An 18,567-nucleotide genomic window follows, 5' to 3' on the forward strand; every position below is an offset into this window, starting at 1 on the left:
CAACATCGTACCTGTCGCTGCAGCGAAATTATGGAAATGTCCGACACTACACAGATCACTGATTTACAATGCTTTTGCGATCGTTTATCGGTGCATCTAGGCTTTACACGTTGCGACGTCGTTACTGGCACCGGATGTGCGTCACTTTCGATTTGACCCCGACGAGATCGCAGTAGCGATGTGCAACGTGCAAAGTACCCCTAAGGCTTACGTTGGAATTTTGAAGATTTTTTAAACTAATAAATTCGTGAACGAGGGAGTGTGGGTGGGTCTTTATTCAAATAAACTGTACACCTAGTGGGTTGTTAATGGTTTTATTTGATAGACACCAATTCATTACTATCCCCTAGACTTGATACCAGCTGTCAATTCACAGCTGACATAAATTTCCAGGACAATTGGGAAGAGCCGGACAAAGCTATTTTTAGGCTGGGAATGCCTAAATTACAATGGGCCTTCTCAGCCTGTTAATACCAGCCCCCAGCTGTCTTCTATACCATGGCTGGTTATTAAAAATATGGGAGACTGCATGTCGTTTTTTTAAATTATTTAAATAAATAATTTTAAAAAATGGAGTGAGATCCCCTCTATTTTCATTTACTTTTTATCCACGTTTATTTGCAGGACAATTGTCCTGCTCTTATCTGCATTTTGCACCCTCCTAGCCCTTACTTTGACCATTTTACAGCCATTTTAGAGCACCATAGGTCTTGTCTCCATTGACTTAGATGGGATTTTGGACCGGGTATAAAGTTTGGGTCAAGTTTGGGTCCAAACCGAACATTTAACTTAAGTCCCACTGAATGGGTGAATCTGAACTTTCACAGGTCTGCTAATCCCTATACCTGAGCCAACTGGTTCCTGTTCAGACTAAAGTTCCTAGCTGCAAAGTCCCCAGTGGCACCTGAGCGGGCTGGAATAACCTTAACTTCAGATCTAGGAAATGACAACTCAGACCTGACTGCCTAAAAAGCCATCGGGCGTTCTTCGTACTTCCTTAGGAACCATTGAGAGGTGCAGAGCACTATAACCTTGAATAAAGAATGGCATTTAGATATAGAGATTCTAAGTGAGAATACAGAAAAGATGAACATAAAGTAGAAAGAGTAAAGTATCCATGCAAGAAAGGAAAGAATCCTATTGCCTAGCTCTTTGCTGGAGAAGTGAGTAGGATAGAAGGACCTAACAGCAAAGTTATCTCCTTAACAACTCTTGGCATACTCCATACGACATACAAGTTGGTACATTCCCGACCTATGACATGCTGATTTTACAGCCAAGACCCAGCTCTCACTGCCAGGAGCGGTGCCCATGCTGCTCCTGGCAGTTTAACCTCCTAAATGCTGCAATCAATAGTGATCGCAACAGTCAGATGGCAGGGAGGGGTACGCACACCTCTCCCGAGTGATCAAGTTCCTATAATACAATCACAGAGACCCCATCACTGCCATGGTAAACCTAGATCATCACCATGATGACATTGGGTTACCCTGCTATGGAAAGCCTTGCACACCATGTCAGATGCATGGTGTGCGAGACAAAGTATCAGAGCTGCGAGTGGAGCACTGACATATAAACCACTGCAGTGATCGAGCATTGCAGTGGGTTATTTGAATGATCAGAGGGAAGAAAAGTAATGTTCCATAAAGAGACTAAGTAAAAAAGTAAAGAAAAGTATTTTTTTTAAACAATGTATAAAAAAATAAAAATAAGGAACATAAAAATAAAATATTCCAATCAATATTTATATATATGTATAAAAATAAAATAAACTGAAAAACTACATATATTTGTTATCACTGCATCCATAACAACCCGTTCTATAAAACTATCTCACTAGTTAACCCCTTCAGTGAACATGGTAAAACAATTTTTAAAAAGTAGCGAAAACTGTTTTTTCATCATACAGATGACAAAATAAGTGGGATAAAACGAGATCAAAGAGTCATATATAAATAAATACCGCTAAAAATGTCATCTTGTCCCACAAACAAGCCACCATACAGCTCAATCAGCAAACAAATAAAAAAGTTATAGCTCTCAGAATACAGCAATGAAAACTATTTTTTTGTAAAAAACTGTTGTTAGCGCGATAGTAGCCAAACCTAAAAAAAAACTATATTAATTTGGTATTGCTGTAATCGTACTGATTAGAGAAACAAGGCTACCTAATCAATAATACCACATGGTGAACTGCGTGAAAAAATAAATAAAACTAATTCTTCAACTTCTGTTAATTTGCTTATTCTGCCCCCAAAGATCGCAGTATGGTCCAGCTCATATTTATCCTGCACTCTACACTGAGCGCTTACACCGCTGGTCATATGTAAATCTCTGAAAAGATGACATTTTCAGCGGTACCATTTTTATTTATATATGACTTTTTAATCATATTATATTTAACTTTTTTCTTTTTTTGTCAGCTGTATGATGAAAAGACATAGTTTCTGCTACATTTTGTTTTTACCATGATCACTGAAGGGGTTAACTAGGGTAACAGTTTTATACCTCGGGTTGTTATACATGTGGTGATACCAAATATGTGTGCTTTTTTGTTTATTTTTTACATAAATATACATATTTATTGAAATAACTTTTTTGTTTATTTTCAGATTTTTTTTTAAATACTTTTTTTTAAACTTTTTTACTTAGTCCTCTAATGGGACACTAACTTTCAGTGATCTGATCTCTCATATATCCACTGCGATGCTTGATCCTTGCAGTGAATTAGATCTGTCAGTGATGCACTCACAACACTGACAGTTTGCCTTACACACCTAACATATGTCATGATGTGTGTGGCTCTCTGTAGCTGAGTGAGCAGGGTTGTAATAGCAGTGATCGGGTCCCTGTGATCACATTACAGAGACCTGATCACCTGGGAGAAGTAAGTGATCCTCTTGTTGCCACCATAATGCTGCAATCACTATTGATTGCAGAATTTAGAGGGTTAAACTGCTGTGAGTGGCACGGGCACAGCTCCTGGCAGTAAGGGCCGAGTATCAGCTATAAGGTAAGCCACAGACCTGGCGGAGATTGCGGGGGCACAGTGCCAGAACCCTCACAATCCCCAGGATGTACTGGGTGTGTCCTCGATTGTTAAGGCCCAGATAGCGAGGACGTACCCAGTATGTCTAATGTCAGTAAGGGGATAATAATGGCAAAACAATATTCTGAGGCCCTCTTCTACATGGCTTCCAGGGTGCATTGGTGTCCCTTCTAATTTTTGGCAGCCCTTGCACACAGTTTATAGGCTTTACTACTTACTAGCCTAGGAGTCTCACTTTTTAATAATGAGATTTTTTTTTACTCTGAGGTCCTCCACTACATGTTTTCCAGGGGGTATTGCAGTTACTCCTTCTAATTTTTGGCAGCCCTTGCTCACAGTGGATAGTCCCAGACAGCCAGGACTTACCCTCTACGTCCAGTGTCAACAAGAGGTTAATAATATTAAAAAAAAATATTCTGAGGTCCTGCTCTACATGTCTTCAGGGTGTACTGGAATCCCTCTCTCTAATTTTTACTAGTCTAGGAGTTCCATTTCTTGATAATGGGAATATTTTATATTCTGAAGCTCTCCACTACATGTTTTTCAGGGTGTATTGCAATTCTTCTTTCTAATTTTTGGCCACACTTGCTCACAGTGGATATACTTCACTACTCTAGGACTCCTACTACTTAATTATGGGAAAAAATGTATTCTGAGTCCCTCCTCTTTGGTCTTCCATGGTGTATTCCATGGTGTATTGCCTGCCCTTCTTCGAATTTTTAGCAGTCAATGCACATTTTGCATAGGCTTTAGGAATCTAGGAGTCCAACTACCTAACAATTTTAACAGAATATGTATAAGGCACTCCATAAATGAAACAGGATGTGTCTGAAGTGGACTATGAAGCTGGGTGTACGTGTCCTGGCTTCAAATTGGTGTAGTGTGCATAACCAGAAATGCCAGGGACTTCTGATCATGCGTACTGACCCTAAGCCCAGTGTTCTGAGGTGGTGCAACGGACACAGGAACACGCGTCACTGACGATGATGACGCTGTGCAGTGGGCGTTTAATAGCATGGTACTCCTCGGCGTTACTGCAGGACAGTGCGGGCGTCCAGGTTCTTCTCCTTCTAACCGGTTAACAAATGTACTCAAATAGGGTGATATGCGTATTGCTGGAATATATATGACCCGCCCCAGGGCCGTGGGGTACTCGGTTCCGGGTGTTGGTTAATGGGATTATGTCACGGGGGCCTGTGACTGGTTCTGTGGCCCTGGTGGTCACTGAAAGTCAATAAATAATAATAAAAATAAAAAAAAAAAATAAATAAAATAATAAAGAAAAAAATAAAATAAATAAATAAAAGTATTTCGTGACGCCACCTACGGTTCCAGTATGGTTACTGGGGCTGCAGGTCAGACCTCTGGGGTGATGGTTAGGCAGCCAGTTGTTTACGCTTCCCGTAGGTGAAGCGGGGTTCCCAGGGCAGTATTAGTAGTACACAGATATGGCGGTTTTTCTTCACAGCCTTTTCAACTGTCACTTTAGTGCAGCAGCCTATGGCTCCTCAGATGAAGAAATAAAGTGCGTCACACCAATTCATTAACTCTGACCAGGTTTTACTTGCAGGTGTTATTAAAAATGGGTTCAGTTTCTGATGTTACAGTTTTTGGGTAATCTGGGAACAGTTCAGGATCTCTGCACCAGGTCAGTTGTGTGACCTCCCTGCTGCGCTATGTTTCTCCTTGGTACTAGGCTGCCTGTAGCTATACCTTATCCCTCTCTCACTGTCTTCACCTGTATGGCAGGCGGCGGGAGCTTCTCTAAGTGCACTGCTGTACTCACTGTGGTCCCTAAGCTCTGTGTAGCAGCTGTGCCTTCAGGTGCTGCTGCAGCCAGGAGATCTGCAGTCTCCCTGGCCCCCGGTCTTTATTGCTGGGCAGATTAGATCCCTCACAATCTCGGACGCCGGTGTCCGATAATCAGCGCTGTTCCTTGGGGATGAACCGGTCAGGCTCCACCCACCCGGTCTCTCCTCTTTTGCCTCACTTCTGATCCCTCAGGCGGTCACACAGTTACTCGTACGGGCTAAGCACTGCCCTCTCCATTTTGATGTCTTCCCTCACTCTCTGATCGCACAGTCTCCTTTTCTCCAACTGTCAACTGTCTCTCTGACATCGCCTCCAAACCAGGCTTTAAAGGGGACCTCACCTGAACTCGACTTGTAGAGCACCCCCTCCAGGCTTAGAGTGGAAATGTTGTATGTGGGATTACCTAATGTGGAGATCCTTCCCTGCCCAGGTACAGGTATATTTGTGGCAACTGAACCCTGGGGTGCCACATTCCCCCTTAGTTAAATTCAGTACTCCTGGACTGGAAACACAAACTTATAAAACATTAGCAACAATAAAGAGTAGTACAAAGTCTTAAAAAATAAAAATTACAAAAACCAATAAAACAGAAAAATGCAGTCCTTCCGCTGCAAAATGTGAGTATGGTATATATAAGAAAGTTTTTGACCACTACCAGTTCTATGGTCCATTGTTCCATAAAAGTTCAAAAAGATGCAAAAGTTCATGCAAAAAGTCCTGCAGGCTAAACACGCTTGACGGTTACGGATTTACTTAGTTGCAATAAACAAATAAATAAAATATTTTTACATTTTACTAACTACTACACTTTCTATTTAATATTCTTCTTTATAACGGGATGGGGGCTGACCAAAGTTGCTACGGCTAGACCTACGTAATGCCTGTGTCACAACTGGTCGGTGCAGTGTACTGGTACCTAGTGCTGGTGCTATGCGTGCACTATCTACTAGTCTGCATGAGGATCTACGCAATATTGGTATGCGTGAATGTTGTCTTAGTCTTACCATAGGACTGGCAGGATCCCCAATAGCAGGGGAGTCACAAGTCATTATACAAGTGTGACGCCCTGGACTATCCAGGTCATCCCAGGTAGACACAACAACACTACACACCCCCCTTCCCAGTTAGGTAACAACAGTCAAACTTAAAGCCTTATCACAACCCTCCAGGTTTGATGTCCACAGCAGGGGGGGTGGAGCCAGGCGGTTGGCTCCACCCACCGAGGAGTTCACAGGCCTGGAGGCGGGAACCCAAGTAGTCTAGTGAGGTCTAGCTCAGGCTTTGGAAGAGTCAAGTTCAAGTTTACGGGCTGTCCTATGTCCAGGCTGCCCAGAGACTACCAAGTGGCTGGGTCATAGCCCAGTCGCCACTGGCAAGGAGGCAGACGGTAGTGGCCACCTACAGTAGTCCGGCAAGACGACTGGTGGAACCGTAAGGGACTGAGACAGGGTAGTGGCCCGCCGGAACCGAACTGGGGAGCCAACTGGATACCGGAGCACCAGGCAGGGTACTCAGACACCGAACTAGGCTAGAAGCCACCACCATAGTCAAATTAACTGATTGCGGTCTGGACTTCAGGGGTTCATTCCCACCTAAGTCCCGATTGAAGGCAACAGCCCAACCATTCCGGATAAGTGCCACCGCCAAGGGCCAGAGAGCCAAAGGGCCAGCGTCTGTGGGCAAACAGGCTCCTATGACAGATACACGTCGGGGAGCGGACTACCGGTGCCTAGGCACAGGAGTCAAGATTCACACACAGAGGTGCAGGAAAAAGGCAGACACCACCAACCTAATCTGGGAAAAGATGCAGCTGGCTGCGGGCCCCGTTCATCACTCCATTTGGTTTACCAGTGACTCCAGTGTCTTGTGTCAGAGTGAGTACACCAGTGCCATCAGGCACCGCGCCGCGCTGCACCGCAGCACTATACCTTGCACCCGGGCCCCGGCTCGCCGGACCCCGGGACCAACATCCCCTACCCACGGAGGGGTCAACACCTAGCTGCGCTATTACACTGCTCCCGGGTCCCCACACCTTCACCGCAGCGGTGGTGTCCACAATCACCACAACCTGTGGGTGGCATCACGAACTATCATCTCAAACCAAACACCCAAATCCCCGCGTGTAGCGCCATCCCCCTTGCAGAGCGACGTGACCCTCGGGTCCGTGAGAGGCTCGAGCCACCACCCGCAGTGCGAGCACGGATCCGAGCGGCTCGGCGGTCGCAGCCGAGCCCGCGGGGCGGTACACAAGGAAGAATGTTTCTTAACTTTTTTCCTGTAAAATCCATTTTATCTTTCGTTTTGTATATTTTATTGTCTGTCTTACAGTGGCGCAATAATTTGACAACATTGTTCCCAGGCAGCAGTGACCTGGGAGTCAGAGATGCATTGAGGCGTCTTCCCCATGTTATTCCCATTAAATATGAATGCTGTTTCTATCCATTTTTGCTTCCAGGAGTCTTCCGGAAATATGTTCAATTTTCCCTTTGACTTCCATTATACTCATTACTCAAATCGAACCTGTCCGAGAATCCGACCTGCTCGACTTGAGTATCAAGCGCTCGAGCATTTTAGTAGTTGTTTATGTGATTTTAATTTATGTGTGTCATAAGGAAAATCACGTTGGAGGCTCCAAAAGTGGTCTGTCATCATATCTATGTCCCATCTGCCTTGATAACTCCCCGCCATCACCTACAAAACCTGGTGGAACTTCTCATCTTGTTCTTCACTAAAGTCTCTAAAGCCCCTGTCACATTTAGCGACTTACCAGCGATCCCGAAAACGATGCGACCTGATAAGGATCGCTGGTAAGTCGCTGGGAGGTCACTGGTGAGATGTCACACAGTCAGACCTTACCAACGACTCAGTAACGATACAGGTTGCAGTAGCGACCTGTATAACGATCTCTGCTGTTATTGGGACCCTGTCACACAGTGTCAAACATAGCGATGTGTCCTGCCCAGCAGGACACCGCCTTTGAAGAAAATGGTCCAGGACATTCAGCAACGACCAGCGACCTCACAGCAGGGGCCAGGTCGTTGCTGGATGTCACACATAACGAGATGGCTTTTGTGTCACAAAAACTGTGACTCAGCAGCGATGTCGCTAGCGATGTCGCTTAGTAAGACGTGGCCTTAAGGTTATGTGGAAGACTGATTAAATGGCTATGGAGATAATGCATCTTTATGCTCATATTAACTCCCACATTTCTGAATAGCATATTTTGCACCAATTCTTTGTAATTGTCTACTCTCGTATTACCCAAGTAGTTCTTCATAACAGAGACAAAACTCTTCCAGGCCGAATCCTCAGTGCCATTCATGCATGTGGTAAAATTAGAATTGTTCAGTTTACGAATATGAAGACTATTGAAGATTCCAGCTTTTAGTTTTTTCATACTCAGTCCAATGAGTTATGTACCAGTGTACTTGAAGCAATTACCTGATTTGTCCAAAGCCCTAACAAATTGCTTTGTTAATCCTAGCTTAATATAAAAAAAAAAAACAAGAAAGCCAGCTAAACTCAAAATGGCATGTATTATAAGATGTGCACTGCACTAAAAATTCCAAACTGTACATATAAATTTGAGACTTTTGGCAAAAAATTGCAATTTCTTGAGCTACCCCGCCATGTCACGGCAAATCTCTTTGGGGCAGTCCTACTCTAAAATATTTTGTATTAAAATGTGCCATCCTAGCTTAATATGAAGCAGTGTGAGAATGATTTTATTCTTGTCTACCATCGGATTGCTGATGATATTTGCAGTGCCAAAAATCATTTCTTCCGTTATGGGCCATAACACTTTTGTCCAATGATCTTGCATTGCCCTGCTATCCCAGAGGCACATGAAGCATGTATACCGTATTTTTCGCACTTTTCTTTCTCCAAATTTGGGAGGAAAGTGGGGCATGCATCTTATAGTCCGAGGAAGCGGCTGTGGAGTGGGAGGGAGCGGCTGTTTAATGGGATCACAGGTGGGAGGGAGGGTCGCTGCTGCAGGTAGCCGGCGGCTGGAGAAACCACATGTGCCCGGTGTTTAAAGTAAAGGAATATTGATTAGTTGCTCCCCGCCCACCTCTCTCCGCTCTCTTCAGTCAGTGACTAGAAGCGCGTGTGAGGAGCAGTAAATCAATACTTGTTTAATTTAAACAGCGGACACACGTGGGTGCTCCAGCCGCCGGCTTAATGCAGCAGCTGGGGAGACCGTGTGTCCGCTTTTTAAGAAGTAGGCAGGAGCAGGGTGCCGCTACAGTCATGTCTGGCCCGGAGGAACTGCAGATCACTGCAGTGTCCGGACCAGAGCATGGCATACCATCACAGCACAGCCCACAGTCTCTGTGCTCAGTGCTCACATTGCTTTAGTCCTGCCTCTGCACTAGAAACAAAGTCTCCCGTAGCTGACAAGGACCGGCAGTGATGTAATGAAGAGGCGGGGCCAGAGCAGCACAGAACAACACAGTGCCCCACCTCTTCATTACATCACTGCAGGTCCTTTTGAGATATGGGAGACTTTGTTTCTAGTGCAGAGGCAGGACCAAACTGAAAGCTAGGTGAGCATCACATCTGTAAAAGTAAGGCAATAAATAATATAGTATATTAAGGCATTACTGTACACCTGGATGGGGTTGGATCATATATACACACATACACACATACACAGACACTCACACACTTGCACGGACACACATGCACGGACACACACCAGGTTGGAGGATCACATATATAAGGATGGGGAACATACTGTGAGGTAGCGACCACCAATGTTGTGGATGGTTGCAGTGGAGAAGGATCCCCCTGTGATATTGAACTGAAGGTGTGACTGTGGGACTTGTAGTTCCACAGAACTTGGGTTGTAATTAAGGGTTAGGTTCCATTTAAACTGTGACCAGTGTGATGGACAGAGCTGGAGAATCACATACTTCCACCTGTGGGTGTATCCGGTTGGGTTTAAGAGACTGTTTGTTTTAGAAACAGAGAGAAGCCTGAGAGTGCTGCACATGGAGGATGTGTGCTGGAGATCTCAGTCTGTGTGAAGACTGAAGAGAGACTCCTGGAAATCAGTGCAGGTGAGGACTGGGGAAAATACTGCAGCCTGGCTGGAGAGGGCTGGAGGCTGCAGGAAGCAACCACAGTGACTTGTGTTCTCTGGCTGGAGCCAGAGTGTGGAGATTCCACTATGAACATTTAATTGGACTGGAAGCCCACGGTATGTGGATGTTATATTTTCCTTTAAGCCAGGAGAGTCTTTGTTACATTTTGTTTAGCAGTTTATGTTGAGTCTAATAAATAAACTGCTGCGTTTTATAAGAGACGGTGATACCTATGTTGTCTAAGGTGCCTAGCACCGCTGCAAGCGAGTGAAACCCCTGGGTTGCGGTAAGCAACGTTCACATATGGTGCTAGACTGCGGGCAGCAATCCAGGCAACACGTCTAGCAACTGCAGAGGTGTTGTTCCTGTGGATCAGCCGGGTACACGAAGGTTTTTTTTTTCTCCACTGTCTACACACTGCAAGGAAGTGTTGCCTGTGGATCGGCGGGTCCACGAAAACAATTTTCGAAGCAGTTTGCAGTGGATCGGCGGGTCCACGAAAGTTGACGGCGCACTCAAGCAGCTTGCGGTGGATCGGTGGGTCCACGAAGGGCCGTGGGAGCTGAGCGACCATGACTGGAGCAGCTTGTGTGGATGAGATACTGTTAAAGTACCTGGTGCGGGTCGGTGAGCAGCGACTGCAGGAGACTGGCCGCCAGGAGGTAAAGCAGGAGGTAAAGCAGCATGAGCTGCAGCGGTAACAGGAGTCGCTGGCAGAGCGTCTGGACTTGGTGGCGCTGGACAAGTGGATACAGTCCCTTGTGGGGCCAGTGCACACACAGGGTGCTCAGAAGGATACCTGGGGCACCGAGACACTGTGTGGTTTGGGACATGCGTTTTCCATGGAAAGGCCATGGAATGTACCCTCTCGGGACTGGGTTGCCCAAAAGGGGGTGGAATCACATGAAAGGGTGGTTTGCCAAAAGGGGGTGGAGCATCCCATAGACAAGGGTGCAGTGGCGCAGATGGACAGTAATCAAGCACAAGGGTGTTCATGCTGCAGGTGTCCTGTCTGCAGTGTAGACCACCCATCTGACGATAGGCCACGTCTGTGTACCGTGGAAGTGGATGGAGAATCCGTAACTGGACTCGTAGACTCACGGAGTCTGGTGACCCTGGTGAGGGCCACAACTAATGTCTACCTGATTCCTGGAAATAAGTTCCACGCCAACTGCACCCACAATAATGATAAAGAATACCCAATGTCCACCGTGGTCATTAAGACAGACAGGGACATTGGTTCTCATGATGTTGGTGTAGTTTCAGATTTACAGCACCCAATTATTATAGGTTGGGACTCTAAATTATTTGTGGACTTGTGGAACCAGGGGGAAGTGTCCGGGTGCTTGTGTAAGAGCCGGAATGGTCCAAAGGGAGCTCTACCACAGCGGGAGGTTAAAAAGAGTCCTTGTGGGGTGGTTATGTGTGGTAAGGTGAAGATAGCACCCCCTAAAGTTGACTGTCCTAAGTTAGGGGGGAGCAAAGAAAAAGGTGGACATGCCCATCTTAGCGACATGATGGGTAAGAAAATAAATGACAATATGACCGTTAGTGACGGGGGAGCTCCAGAAAAAGGAGCCAACACCTGGTTAGGTGGGAACACGTTAGTCCAGGACACCAGGGTGAGTGACGACTCCAGTAAAGACACTGACTCTAATAAAGTGACAAACAAGTACAGTCACGTACTGATGAGCAAAGAGGGGAAAACCTCCTCCCGTCGCCAAAGGCGCAACAGGCGTAGAGAGGCGGAGCAAGCTACAATCTCTAAAAATATGGTCCAGGTAGAGATAGTGTCATGTATTTCTGCCCAAAGTGTGGATTCCCTTCCAGAATCTGAGTGTGCAGAGAAGGTTGAGAAAGGCACATTGCCAATAGCAACCGCTAATGTAGTGTTGGACAGCAGAATCATGCAAAAGAAAGATGAGTCTGAGCTAGAACTGACACACTGTAACGACAGAAGTCAGCAGGGTGAAAATGCAGAAAAGGAGCTGACCAAAACAGTAGTGGTGATGTCCCCTATGATTTCCTGGTGTGAAGCCGATGGTCTGTTGAGTGAGGACACTATAGGAGAAGAAATCTTGGAAGCTGTTGGTGGAGGAAAAATACACAAAGGTCATGGTGAGCAGACCAGTGATCCACCCAGTGCTGGGGTGAATAATAGTGCCAACAGCATAAAAGCTGTTGTAGACTCCAGAGAATCTGAGGTTGAAGGTATGGAGAGCAAGAAAGCCTCTGAAGTTGCAGAGAATCAAGAGGAAATTGAGGGAGATGCTGCAGAGTCCCAAGAGATGGCTGAAGCTGCAGAAGTTGGGAGAACCCTTAAAGTAGGGAAATCTAGCCCAGAAGTCCCATCAGCAGCTGAGCGCTTAACTGAACTTACTGGTAAGACAAAGATGGAGGCCATAAAGATGGACTTGGTTCAGAAGATTGAGAATCTGGAGGTCAAAGATGAGGAAAAATTCAAAGGCTCTGAGGCTATGGAAAATCCTGAGGAGAATGCAACTCCAAAGGTGGAGCCTGAGATAAGAAAAGAGGATGGATGTGGAAGACCCAAGGAACGGTCCGATGGCCTTACAGGTAAAGAAATTCGGCCAGTCTTTACGTGCATGGTAAAAGTCCCTGCAGACTTGAGAAAAGCCTGTGCCAGTGAGGCGGTACATGAAAAATTCAAGACGGTCGTAGGAGCCTATAAAGTGTACTTTGCCCCAGAGTCTTGTCGGTTGGTGGTGTGCTCTGTAAGTGATGTCACAAAGAAGCGGGTGGCTATCCTGAATGGCATGCACCTACAGTGTCTTCGCTCAAAGTGGCTCATCTCTACAAAGATGGAAGAAGACACCAGACGATTGGCGCATATGAAGCAGCTCACCACAGCGTTTCAGGAAGTGGTGGTTGTGAAGAAACCATTAATTGGGCTTGCAATAAGAGCGCTGAGAAGTAACATTCAGCAAGCCAGGAAGGTTCCAGATATTACAGCTATTGAAGTGGAAAAAAACAGTGGAACATTCCGAATCTATGAGAAAACTGCAGAAGCAGTCAAGACAGCTTGAAGGTTGTTGGAGTTTGTGGAGGAGGTCACACAAGTGCCCAGAGAACTGGTTAAGAAGCTGATTGGAAGAAATGGAAGAGTCATGCAGGAGATGGTTGACAAGTCCGGTGTGACGAGAGTAAGAATTGATATTCATAATGAAGCCAAGATACTCTGTGAAGTCGGTATGGTTCCATGTGTCATTGTGGGAACAAAGGAGTGTGTTGAAAATGTACGAGTCCTCCTAGAGGACCGCCTGGGTTACCTGGAAGAACTAAGGCAGTTGAACCTAAAAAGGCAGAATATTGCAGAACAACTCTATCAAGTGGGTATGAGGTGGAGACCGCTTTCAGGCTGGGGCCAGGAGAAGGGTTGCCCACCTGATAAAGGTGTTTCTTCAGTTGCCACAGAAAGTAGGTCCTATAATGAAAGGAACCAAGGTCATGGAAGACCTAACTACACTTTGGGCTATAGCATAGACTCTGAATGGTCCAAGTCCTCTACTCTAAACTCCAAAGGAATGGATGAAGGGAGTGATGTATCTACAGTGAAGGATGGTCTTGAGAGAACACACCAACAGAGCGATGACAACCGAAGACGCTATGGCAGAACAAGCCATAGTAAATCTGCAAAAAGAGAATGCAGACGGTCTAGATATAGCAGATCGTCTATCCGCTCAGTGCTGAGGTGCCCAGACAGTAGCCCTTCTAGTGGATTAGATAGCTCGGAGTCAGACCAGACAGTAGTTTTGACTAGAAGAGACTTTCGCTACTACACTAGCCGTTGGAGACAGTCATGGAGAGAGATCTGACAAGGGGGTTGACTGAGACGAGTCTGGTGACAATGACCGACTTTATGTCAGGAGCTAAAGCTCAAATTTATCAGAGAGTGCCCTCTCGACTTGTAGGGCAAGGTAACACTAATGCCCTGTCTCAGGGCCCCTGTGGGTTATCAAATGTTCAACCCTACAAGTTTGAACAGAGGGGGGGGATATGTGAGGTAGCAACCACCAATGTTGTGGATGGTTGCAGTGGAGAAGGATCCCCCTGTGATATTGAACTGAAGGTGTGACTGTGGGACCTGTAGTTCCACAGAACTTGGGTTGTAATTAAGGGTTAGGTTCCATTTAAACTGTGACCAGTGTGATGGACAGAGCTGGAGAATCACATACCTCCACCTGTGGGTGTATCCGGTTGGGTTTAAGAGACTGTTTGTTTTAGAAACATAGAGAAGCCTGAGAGTGCTGCACATGGAGGATGTGTGCTGGAGATCTCAGTCTGTGTGAAGACTGAAGAGAGACTCCTGGAAATCAGTCCAGGTGAGGACTGGGGAAAATACTGCAGCCTGGCTGGAGACGGCTGGAGGCTGCAGGAAGCAACCACAGTGACTTGTGTTCTCTGGCTGGAGCCAGAGTGTGGAGAATCCACTATGAACATTTAATTGGACTGGAAGCCCACGGTATGTGGATGTTATATTTTCCTTTAATCCAGGAGAGGCTTTGTTACATTTTGTTTAGCAGTTTATGTTGAGTCTAATAAATAAACTGCTGCGCTTTATAAGAGACGGTGATACCTATGTTGTAGATGGTGATAGCTATGTTGTCTAAGGTGCCTAGCAGCGCTGCAAGCGAGTGAAACCCCCGGGTTGCGGTAAGCAATGTTTACAATACATATTCCACAATGGGGGCCATATATACCTGGAAGGTGCCCAGAATGGGGGATATGAGTACAGAATTTGGGGATATAATTACTTCCATAATAGTGTCAGCAGCAGACCCACCCCCCCATAATAGTGTGTCATGACGACATTTTTTTTTACTTCATTTTTTTTTCTATTTTTTCCTCCTCTAAAACAAGGGTGTGTCTTATAGTCCGAAAAATACGGTATTTCGTGTATCCAGATTACTTTTTAAAGCAAAAAGTTCACTATCTTCAGATCAACACAAATGGACCACTGATGTTCATGATAATGGGTTTTCTATAATACGATTTTTACATTGCCTCACGGAGCGAAAATTAAATCCCTCACATAACTTCATCAACCAAAAAATGCAAAATATTTCGGACCTTAGAAAATGGCGACACAAGCAAAATGTTTTTTCTTCGAAAAATTTCAGAATTTGTTTTTCACCACTTAAATAAAAAAAAAACCAACATCTGCGTGTTTTGTATTTCCTTAATCACACTGACCTGGAGAATCATATTGGTAGTTCATTTTTACTGTATAATGAATACTGTAAATGCCCTCACCCCCTAAAAAAAAGCAAACAACTATGAGATTGTGCTTTTTTTCTGCTTTCCAGTACATCACATGATAAAATGGATGGTGTCAGTCAAATGTACAGTGTTTACAAGGCTATGTTAAAAGAAGATTAAAAAAATTATGGCTTTTGCAAGAAGGGGAGGAGAAAACGAAGGGGTTAATTTAATGTGTATGGATACCCTAAGTGCAATTCACTAAGATTTCTTATATTTATAAAAGGCACGCTGTCTTTAGTTATTATAGTTACACATGTGGCGCTCCTGAGTGTCAGGTGCCACAGGGTACTACATCTAACCCCGGATTCCTGGAAGATCAGTGGCGGTAAACACCACAACACACATACAAATCCACGCCCTTTTCCCCAGACTGGGTAACAGGCTAGAGCTGGACCTGAGGGATGGCCACCTATTGGTTGGGACTCATCCAATCTACTAGTCAGAAACCTGGGAGGAGGAGGGGTTAGGCAGTGGATTGGAGGGACGACGGACATTTTGTCAGTTGAATAGTGAAAAAACAGACAGTCGGAAATTGACGTGCTGACGGAAAGTGTGAAGTGACTACTGAGTAAAAAGGAGTACGGTTGCCAGGGAGAGTATGGCGTGAGTACTCAATGGACCGAGCACCGACAGGGTACAGAGCCCTAGTTCAAGAAGATGCTTCAGGCTCACCTGATAACAGTCTGCCCGGTAAGGGGACCATCAAGGACCTTACCAACATTAGTGTCCTGGGCACAGCAGCAGAGAGGGAACCTGGGAACGGGGACAGAGGTTGGACCTAAGAGAGGTTCAAGCTGCCTGCCATATGGGCCAGGATGTAGACAACAGGAGGGGACACCAAAATGCTACAGGCCACGGGGACCCACCAACTACAGATGGGTGCATGGAAGTAAAGCTCACCAGTTCACTACAACGGCATTACAACAAAGGGAATACTGGATTGGTAGAGACCACCACCAGTCGGGTTGCTGCAACTCCACACCAGTGAGTAAGGCACAAGTTAAACGCAGCCCCTGTGTTGTCTGAATTCTTCCACATGTCTGCTTCTACATACTGCACCCACCACCATCCTCCCCTGGGGCCTAGCTCTACTTGCGGAGAGCCATCACATCTAAGCTGCCTAATACCACCAGCCCCAGCAGTGAGAGACTTTGCAGCGGCGGCTTTCCCCATATGGCCGCATACCACAAGTGGCGTCACGAAAAACACTTTATTTTTATTTTTCCCTTGTATAAATCCCCTTTTTAAGCGACCCCCAGGGTCATGGAACCGGGCAACGGCCACCTGTGATACGTCCCAGTGAATACAAGGCCTGGGAACGCGTACCCCAAAGACCTGGGGTGTGTCACACACATTACACATTTTTTTTTACATGAAATAAATGCTTTAAATATGTAGCACTCCTAAAAAAGAAAGATACATTCTGGTGTTCTCTGTATGCTTTGGAATTCAATAATCATCGTTCTCGGCTTTAGACACTTCATCTCATGTTTGCTTTTCTCTTCAGATAGAATTCTGGTTTTATGTTTACTGCCTGAAAATGAAAAGACCTGTTTGTTGCAATGTGCGAGCTAATGAATGGGAAACATTAAAGAACGCACAGTCTGGAGACATTCTACAACTTGTAAGAAGACGCATTTTGTTCTATCATAAACCACATTCCTCAAAACAGTGAGTAACCATTAACTGCTCAAACACACAGCTGGCGGATTGCTCACTATGACAAAAACATTCTTTTTTCAAAAAAGGAGCTTTGTAGGACTTCTCAATATACAACTGATGTCTGTTCCTATAGGCAACAAAGATTATTGGTGTGCCCCTTATTTTGTACAACAAGGAGCAGATATGCTGGCGGTAAACGGTGTAATGGCACCTTAACCTTTGTCACAGGATCAATCTGGGGGATGAGGAATTTTATGGTCACAAAAAATTCTAACCACATTTCACTAAATGAGATAGAAAGTGTAAAATCTATGGCTAAATTTACAGTCAAACAGCACCCAAGCAGAAAAGGACAGATGAGCTCTTACTCATACAGGAAGACAAGGCATTCTCACTAAGGCTGAGGCTACACGGAGATTACTGCGAGTGCTCGCATTACACTCGGGACACGCTCACAACACAGCGGGAGCCGAGTGTCATTCAAGTGTCCCTGCGACTGAGGTCCAATCCTGCGATCAGACCACAGTTGCAGAGGGGAGGGTCAGCGCTGCGGAGGGGAGGGACGGCACTGTAGAGGAGAGGGAGGGATTTATCTCCCTATCTCCTCCATTGCCGGGTGATGCGAGAATCACCGGTGTAACGTGAGAGCAATGTGATGTTTCTCTCACCCCATTGGCATTAATGGGAGAGAGTGGAACAAGATCACATTCCACCCGTAGCATGCTGCCATTGTTTTCTCGGTCCGATTAGGGTTGAGAAAACAATCGCTCATGGGAGCTGCCCCATAGAGTAATATTGGTCCGAGTGGAATGCAATTTTTTTATTGCATTCTATTTGCTCCGTATTACTCGCTGTGTGGGCTGACCCTTACACTCACAAAAGCAGATAAGGACAGGCAGGCTCTAAAAAGATACATTTTCTGGTAGGTCCATGTGTGGTAGAAAGCCACTTATCCCCTATATATGAGCCAAAGTTGGCCCATTACATTTGATTCTCTAGATTCTCTATGTACTAACAAAAGCAATGTCTCATTGATAAACTTATATTACTATTACTTTAATTACCTTTAGGCGCATATTGTAGGTAACAATGTGGATGAGCGTAAGGTAATATTTGAATGTGGCTGACCAGTGGGCTCCCATGGTCTGACTGGTAGTCTCTTGCCACCCTAGTCCGACAATGAGGACAGGTGACTCTCACTCATAGTCACACAGGCAGATTAGGACAGGTGACTCTCACTCGTAGTCACACAGACAAATAAGGACAGGTGACTCTCACAGTTACACAGGCAAACAACGACAAGTGCACTCTCTCACTCACAGTCAGGGCCAGGGCAGGATATTTTGTTGCCCTAGACAGAAAGAGGTGATGGTGCCCCCCAATTGCCGATGAACCCTCAGCCTCCAAATAAAGGAATGGGTCAGAGACTAAGCTCAAAGTATCCCTAATGCACACCCCTCTCCCTCCAAAGGGTCAGGTAACAAGCGCTAATGACCACTTCCTCTAGAATTGTTACCGTTTTCACAAACAAATACCAGCAAAAGTAAACAAAAGTGATGTACTTTAGGGGTGTGGCTCAATAGAGAGTGCATTTTCAAAGTTATTTTTAGAATCATTTATTGTTTGGGAACCATTAACACAACACAAGGGACAAATAGCGATATCAATCAT

This window comes from Anomaloglossus baeobatrachus, chromosome 3 (genome assembly GCF_048569485.1).
Source record: "Anomaloglossus baeobatrachus isolate aAnoBae1 chromosome 3, aAnoBae1.hap1, whole genome shotgun sequence".
NCBI classification, from domain to species: domain Eukaryota; kingdom Metazoa; phylum Chordata; class Amphibia; order Anura; family Aromobatidae; genus Anomaloglossus; species Anomaloglossus baeobatrachus.